Genomic DNA, 8,534 nt, shown 5'->3' with positions numbered 1-8,534 from the left:
CACTTCCCATGTACCTAAGTGATGTATCTGTATGGTTATATGTGTGCCTTATATCTTGCAATGTATTATACTTCATTATGTATGTTCTCCTTTAAAGGGCTGTATTTAGTAAGGGACAGCAATGGTTAATGTGAGGGGCTGGGTCAGCAGCAGAGAGAAAGCTGCTGTTTCCCTCCAGAACTTCCGGGATCATTGACCAGTGCAGACTTACATTCAGACGGGGCACTGCCAGACCCCCCAGATGGGAGAGTTCTGTTGCTCTGGGTTAAAGATTACCAAGGACTAAAAAGGACTACAACACAGGCTCTCTGGACTTTAGAAGGGCCTTCGCTGAAGAGGTCTCAGGCGCCCAGATTCCAGCAGTTGGACGACTGTGATCCTCGGCTGCTGAGGCCATTGTGGGTACGACTGTAGCAAATATCAGGGCAAGAGCAGGATATCCAGTGTTGAAAATTGTCTTCTATGTCCATCCTTTATCTTCCATTCAATAAAAAGTTACATTTTCCCTGTTGGAATACAGCTGCATCCCTGGACTCTTAATTGCCCAGACTGCTGTGACCAGAAGAAAGAAAGGGTAACTCTTTGGGGAAAGGCTGTATTAGCACTGTATTGTATGTATAAGGGGCTGGGGTGCCTACAGACTGTGTTTAGTGGGTGAGCTGGGTCCAGACTACCACCCCGATGCCCCTTGTCTTACAAGAGGACAAAAAGGTCTTATGACTGTTTCAAGTGTTTGGACGCTTTTTCAAGGGACGAGAGTTACCACATCCACATTCCCTTCAATGCGTCACTCAATGTAAATGTTTTCAAACATATTACAGTGAGTGACTCATGATGCACTGAAGGGGGTTTGAAAATGGTGATGCTCTTCCCATTGTGAGAACATGAAGGAGGAGCAGCAACCGTTCCAGGTGAAAAAATTCCAGCTTTATTCTGCCATCAATAGATACAACGTTTCGACCAGAACCTGGTCTTTATCAAGTACAACAAATAACAAGTGGAGCAACCATATATGGTGTGGACGAACCAATCACCATCAAGTAAACACCTCTCAGTCAAAGATACATATATAGCCCTTCATATAAAACATCAGTTATGTAAAATAATCAATGCATTATACAAAACACAATGTGCAATCATATATATCCAAAAAATCACATCAACAGAAGACCAAAAAGTATTTGTAAACAAAACCCATGAGACAATTGCCCAATCGCTAAATAGCATAATAGTAGCTATGGTGATGAATCACCAATCACTATCCCCCTAACATGGCCCACTTCCTCAGACCAATAAAAGCGCTGTATAAAGTTAGCGCCAAAAATCTAGCCAATTACTGCAATCCATACAGATAGAATGAAGTGGAATAGCTGCCATGAATACCCGTAAAATGGCTAACAGATAGCTTGCAGTGGCGACGCGCAGCCGCCGGAAAGGCTGAGAACAGGCGAAATCTCATGATACATCAATGTCAGGAACACCGCGCAAGCGCGGTGTCACAGACAGGACGGCAACAGCAAGAGCCCGCCCCGCTTCGCCCACAAACAGTCGCGCATGCACCCTATCCATTCCATGAGCCATTGCTGTGGCTCAAACACATCAGCCAATCTGAGGGCGCCAATCAGAGAAAGGAGGAGGTCACATGACAGGTCACATGGCACGCCATGGCACGCCATGTAAACAGACCTACATCCCCGACAAACCGCCCACAGATTACGCCAAAATGCTGAGTCCAAAGCTAAATATAATCAAATCCATGGCAATATATTGGCAGCAATCACATTATATATAATAACAATTTAAAAACAAATATTATAAATGGAATGCTTGACAATCTTTATTACATAGCAATAACAACAGTAATAGCATATAAGGAAGGACAGAGGGCACAGGGATCGGACAGCAGAACCACAGCACAAATACAAAATAGTGCCTTCAGGACTGTTCAGTCCCTATGTCCTCAAATCATTCCCCAAACGCCACCTAAAGCACAAAAAACAAACAAAAGTTAAAACAATAAAAAATGATTTTTTCACTACATACACTTGACAATTATGCCAACATAATTAGAGGTTCGGAGGGATTTACCGGGTACATATATGCAAATTATAATCCACATTCAAACTCCTCGGTTGTAGTGTATCTAAGGTAGATATCCACCTTAACTCCTTCTTCTTCAAAAGTTTAACCCTATCCCCACCACGCCTCATCATTGGGACTCCATCAATCACTCTAAACCGCAATTGGTTGACTGAATGTTTGCAATCAACAAAGTGCTTAGGTACAGGTAGCTCTAAAAGTTCAGTTCTAATAGTACTTTTGTGTTTGCTAATCCTCGCCCTGACCTCCATGGACGTCTCACCAACATACATGAGCCCACAGGGACAGGTAATCAAATAGATAACAAAACTTGAAGAACATGTGTATCTCTCTTTTATGAAGAACCTTTTGCCTGACCGTGGGTGATTAAATCTATCCCCCTTAATCATATTCTCACAGCTCGCACATCCTAAACATGGAAAATTTCCAGGTCTTGGTGGACACAATGTTAGCTGAACTGAACTTTTAACAGGGCCTACATCCGCTTTTACAAGCTTGTCCTTCAAATTATGGCCCCGTCCACCAAGACCTTCCCCTTGATAAAGCAGTGGCGAAACACGCATCGGGGTAAAGCGAGGCATCCCCCTTTTTGTACTGTCAACATGGGTAAGTGGCAATAACACCTTGAAGATTATGGGTATTATCCCTTTGTGATCAGTGTTGATTTTTGAGCAGCGTATAGCTGCAGATTTGATATTGTGACTCTCTTATATTGCCCCCTGGTGTTGTGTTTGCAGAGATAGCTCGGGCATGGTGCAATATACTGTACACTAGGGGTTACTCTGCAGCTATACTATTTATGTGGTGCTCTCCCTTCTTTTTGTCCTGCCTACTACTTATAGGGGTGATCTCTGGCCTTTTTTCTGGACTGCTTCTCCTAATCACCTCATACATATTTATAAATGTCTGATAATTTTTAAAAAATATTACAATAAAGATTTGTCTTTTATGTATTCTACACCTTCTCTTTGTGGTTTTATGGCTACTCCATTTTTCCTTTGGTTTGCACCTTCTCAAGTAGGTACGGCAAGTCAGGGTATGATTTTATAAATTTCTGCACCACTAGGTTCAGCACATGAGCCATGCATGGCAGGTGTACCAGCTTTCCAAGCTTTAAAGCCGCCACCAGGTTACCCCCATTGTAGCAGACAACCAGACCAGGTTGGAGTTGCAGTGGGGAGAGCCACTGATCAGTCTGTTGTTTTAGTCCTTGCCACAGCTCTGCTGCAGTGTGTGGTGTTTCACCTAAGCAGATCAGCTTCAGCAGAGCATGTTGCCGCTTTGCCAATGCGCTGCTGCACAGCTCCCAACTTGGGAGTAATGTGGAGGGTAATTCAGCATAGGATGACGAGGCGGAGGAAAAGGAGGAAAAGGGGAGACTGGACGCATATGATGAGGCAAAAACCCTGATTAAGGTTGGGCCAGCTATTCGTGGCGTGGGTAGGATATGTGATGGACCAGTTTGAGACTTTGTCCCACCCACCACCAGGTTGAGCCAGTGTGCCATGACAGAGATGTATTTTCCCTGGCCACAAGTATTTGTCCACGTGTCTGTTGTAAGATGGACCTTCCCAGTTACGGCGTTGGTGAGAGCATGCTTTAGATTATTTAAGACGTGCTGGTGTAATGCAGGGAGGCACACCGGGAAAAATAGTGCCGGCTGGGAACCCAGTATTGTGGGGCAGCCACAGTCAAAAGATCACAGAAAGACTGTGTCCCCCACAAGCCTAAACGGCAATATGTCCACGGCTAGCAACTTGGCAATGTGCGCGTTCAGTATTTGTGCTTGTGAGTGCTTGGCTTGATATTTACGCCTCCTTCCATACATCTGGGGCATGGACAATTGGATGCTTTCCTGGGACAAACAAGCGGATGAGCTTGTTGTGTCCTGTGTCTGTGCAACCGCAGCTTGTGAGCAAGAGGTATGATGTTCACCTGCTTCCTGCCCAGCAGATTGGAAAGGACGTATCACAGGCGACATGGTAGTGGTTTGACCCGCAGACACTGATTTGGTACCCTGTTGTTCAGCCCACAGACGAAGGTGCTTGGATGCCATGTGTTTCCGCATACTGGTGGTGCTTTGGTTGCCTTTGCCCTGGCCTCTGCTCAGCTTCGTATGACAGATGCTACAGATGACAACATTTAGTTCAGAAGGACGATCTGAAAAAAATTTCCAGCAAGCGGCTGAACGCACCCTTGCCTTGACTTGGGGCACAGAGGGATTGCTCTTGGCAACAGTTGACATACTTCGCACCCTGCTCAAACCAGTAGCCCTTGGTGCCTTTGTTGGTGCTATGTATCCACATTCTTCCGCTGTGCTGTTGTGCTGGCTATGCGTTCCAACGGTCCAGGTCGGATCAATGGTCTCATCATCGACCACCTTGTCGTCCATGTCATTCTCCTTCCGTGTTGATATTGGCGACTGGCCAGATGGCAACTTTGTGTCATCACCATCAGCCTCCACCTCTTCACCCGGTATATCATGTGGATGAAAGTGGTTTTCTTCTGGCCATGGGTTTCAAATATTTGGCCATCATCAACAGACAATACCTCCTCACGTTCCTGTTCAATGTCGCGTGGTGAGAGGCCAGAGGCAACGAAAGGAAATGGATCAAACAGATCCTCAGAGTGACCAAGGTTGGGGTCAAATGTTTCCTATGACTCCTGACCAGGTGATGAACTAGGAACAGGTAGAGAATAGGATGACTGAGCGTTCTCTGTATGAACAGTAGACTGTTTTGTCATGGACGATTGGGTGCTGCTAGAACATTTCGTTGAGGCCTTATCAGCCATCCAAGACAGTATCTGCTCTTGTTCTTCTGGCTTCCAGACACGTTTATGTTCCAGACCGGGAAATTTCACCAGGAACCTAGATGCATCAACCTTCTTCGGTCTCCCAGACTCTGTGCCTTGTTGGGCACCAATGACAACCCCACGTCCCTGTCCCTTCACAACAGCCTTTTCAGGAATTTTGGATTTTTCTGCCATAGTTGCAGATGTTCAGATGCAGATATTGGGGAACAAGGAGCAGTTAGTGCTTTGTGGAAGGTAACACTACAGACTAGTACTGCTTTGTGTTTTACAAACAGCATTGCAACAGCACAAAAAAATTGCCCTGAGGTTTAAGGCAAGATTATTACACACCCCAGTCACCACACAAGACAGAGGTGCTGCCGCTAAAAGATTGCCCTGACGTTTAAGGTGAGATTACGTTCCCCAGTCACCCGCAAGACAGCAGCGCTGCCACTAAAAAATTGCCCTGACGTTTAAGGTGAGATTACGTTCCCCAGTCACCCGCAAGACAGCAGCGCTGCCACTAAATAATTGCCCTGAGGTTTAAGGCGAGATTACGCACCCCAGTCACCACACAAGACAGCGGTGCTGCCACTAAAAAATTGCCGTGAGGTTTAAGGCGAGATTACGCACCCCAGTCACCACACAAGACAGCGGTGCTGCCACTAAAAAATTGCCCTGAGGTTTAAGGCGAGATTATGCAGCCCAGTCACCAAACAAGACAGCGGTGCTGCCACTAAAAAATAGCCCTGAGGTTTAAGGCGAGATTGCACACCCCAGACACCACACAAGACAGCGGTGCTGGCTGGTGTCAGTTGTGCAGTAACGTGCGTTCTATTCGCTGTGAACACAGCACCGCAACAGCACAAAAAAACTGCCCTGCAGGGGTAAAAGAGGCCCCCAAAATAGCTGGGAAAACTGTCACTACTCAGTCCCTGACCTTATACTTTCAACTCTGAAAAGAGCTTTTGAGTTTTACAGTGGATTTCTGGATGATTTGCACAAACAAACACAACTTTCCCTAGCAGCTGCTCACACTCTCCCTACACTAGCTGTGTTCTTGCATGCAATGTGCAGAAAATGGCAGGGGCAAGGCTTAAATAGAGCCAGGCTATGACTCATAGGCTATGAGTCATAGTCTATGACTTGTGTATGACGCTGGGCGGCCAGCCAATCATGGTAATGCCGCCCACAACCAAGAAGGCTGTAGCATTACTGTGATTGGCAAATGCTGGGCGGGAGATCCGAGTAGTGCGAGGCGAGTAGTGAAATACTCGCTATGTTCCAAGTACCGCGAGTACTTCACTACTCACCCAGTACGGAATACCCACAATTATGCTCGCTCATCCCTAGTTGTGCCGACTGCTTACCTTTCTATGTGCAATACTGACTGAGGTTCTGTGAATCGATTTGCTCAACATATAGTAGACACTGTCCTAATAGTCATCCTACACCAGTGATTAAGACTAAGAGTAAGTGGAATTATATTGTACCATTATCATTTCCATTTCTGCATACAGTGAGTAAAGTCAATCCTGGTCCCTATCTTTATAATCTTACAATCTAAAGAATATTAAAAAGTATACACTTATAAAACAAATAGCATTTTCAGGTAACTGGTTCATTAACATAAATAGTAAAGTCACTTCAGCTTCTGGTGAAATGCTAAAGAATGATCTATGCTGGATCTTCCTAATGTCTCCTCTTTCTGGGTAAAATTTCCATGTGATGGAGTTTTCAATGACCTATTTCTGATAGTGTCCTCATTCTACTTTCTTAAAGTAATTTTCCAATTGAACGAACATAATGTCACTAGATGTTTAACAAAATGCTTTTTACATCAATTAATCTAATTAACTGAGCCCAGGTTAGATTATTGGATTATTCACCAAAGGAGTTGATGAGGGGTGCAGTACTAATTCTCTGCAATGATCAGTCAATATTGGCGGTTTCATGGTTTATGAAAATTGCTGATTTTAGGTTGTTTAAATGAATGTATGCAAAGTTCTAGAATATTCACTCAGGGGAAAAATTATATATGGAGACTCTACCAGACCAACAATAATTGGTACAATCCTCAGCCTCGAGCACCCTTTTCATAACTATGATGAATAGATGTGATCGAATGTTTTAAAACTCAAATTTGCCAGACACAACAAATTTTCTAATATATTTGATTCACAGCTAAATGATTTGCCTCGAATCGCAATACTGCAAAGCCTCCACTTGCCCTAAACAGACAAGAATAACACTTTGAAATTTCCTAGGACTGTATCCAATCCTTTTCAAGCTCTTTAATCCACACACATACAGCTTTAATAATGTCAAAGTGACCTTATCATATAAACAGATAGAAACATGGTAGTAACCAATAGTTCATCTAGTAACAGTGCTTTTACAGACTTTTCATGTTTCTAAAAATAGATAAAATCCAAATATTATCCCTTTTAGTTATTTGGGATCAGACTGTTCTGTACAGAATACAGGCTCAAAATGATGATGTCGCTCTCAGAGGTAACATCACCCTGCAGTGACTGAGACAACACATACACCATAAATTCCATAATGGTCTCTGCTTCCTCCCCACCAATTTGCTTGTCAGAGGCAAATGAGGTCAATTGTGATCTACTTTTGGTTGTACGACTACCTGAAGGGCTGATGCCAGTGGGGGTGCATTTGCTGCTGTTACTGGTTACTAGAGTTGAGCGACTTTTGGTTTTTTTAGGGTCGCGTTTCGTTTCGTGAAACCCGACTTTTCCAAAAGTCGGGTCGAGCAAGATCGTCCGATTATAGGGAAAAGTCGGGGTCGTCCCGAAACACGAAACCCAATGTAAGTCAATGGGGAATAAAAGTCGGCAGTGAGAGGAGTACAGGAAACACACCAACAGTGCCCATTTGAATGCCAAAAGCATCAATTCTTCTTACTTAAGCTTGTCAACCTTAATTAACTTCATAATACTAGTTACGCACTGAAAAATGGGTGTTATTTGGCTAAAGTTGTGGGGGGGGAGGGCTGGCTGCAGGTTTTCATGTGCCCAGGGCGAAAGAGCGCCCCTTTAACACATACCACAACTCATCATGCTCCGATACGGCAGATAAATAGCGGTATAGTACAATGAAAAATACCTCACTTTTTACATCTCATGACGAGGCCCATCTATTTCTCCATACAGAATCATTGGTCCCATATAATGTTTGAAACAGTATATGATGAGCTCCACATAATGCTACAGTATATGTTGGTCCCCATGGATGAAGCTCCACTGTCTTATGGGCCCAAATAATGCTCCAAACATAATGGGCCCCATTTCTAATGCTCTAGTGTATAATGGGCCCTGTAAATGCTGCTCCAGTGTCTGATGTCCACCTTTGGAATGTTCCAGTGTATGGTGGGCCCCATCTATCATTCTCCAGAGTATAGTGCTCCCCAAAAATTGCTGTCCCAACATTGAAAACAATCAAATAAGTCTCCTCGCTAGGGAATCCCTGTACTTGTCTGGACAGGTGCTGTAGCTTGCTTAACAGCTCGCCAGCCGTTCTCACGCCCAGTATGGATTGCACGTGATTGCACAAAGGTAAGAAAGGGTACCGTATCCCTGGATAACATGTATGGATAGCGTACACATTCAAAATATATGTCT

Source organism: Dendrobates tinctorius, unplaced genomic scaffold (genome assembly GCF_039654945.1).
Source record: "Dendrobates tinctorius isolate UK_male_01 unplaced genomic scaffold, ASM3965494v1 ptg000120l, whole genome shotgun sequence".
In the NCBI taxonomy this organism is placed as follows: Eukaryota; Metazoa; Chordata; class Amphibia; order Anura; family Dendrobatidae; genus Dendrobates; species Dendrobates tinctorius.
Note: the sequence above shows the minus strand (reverse complement) of the source record.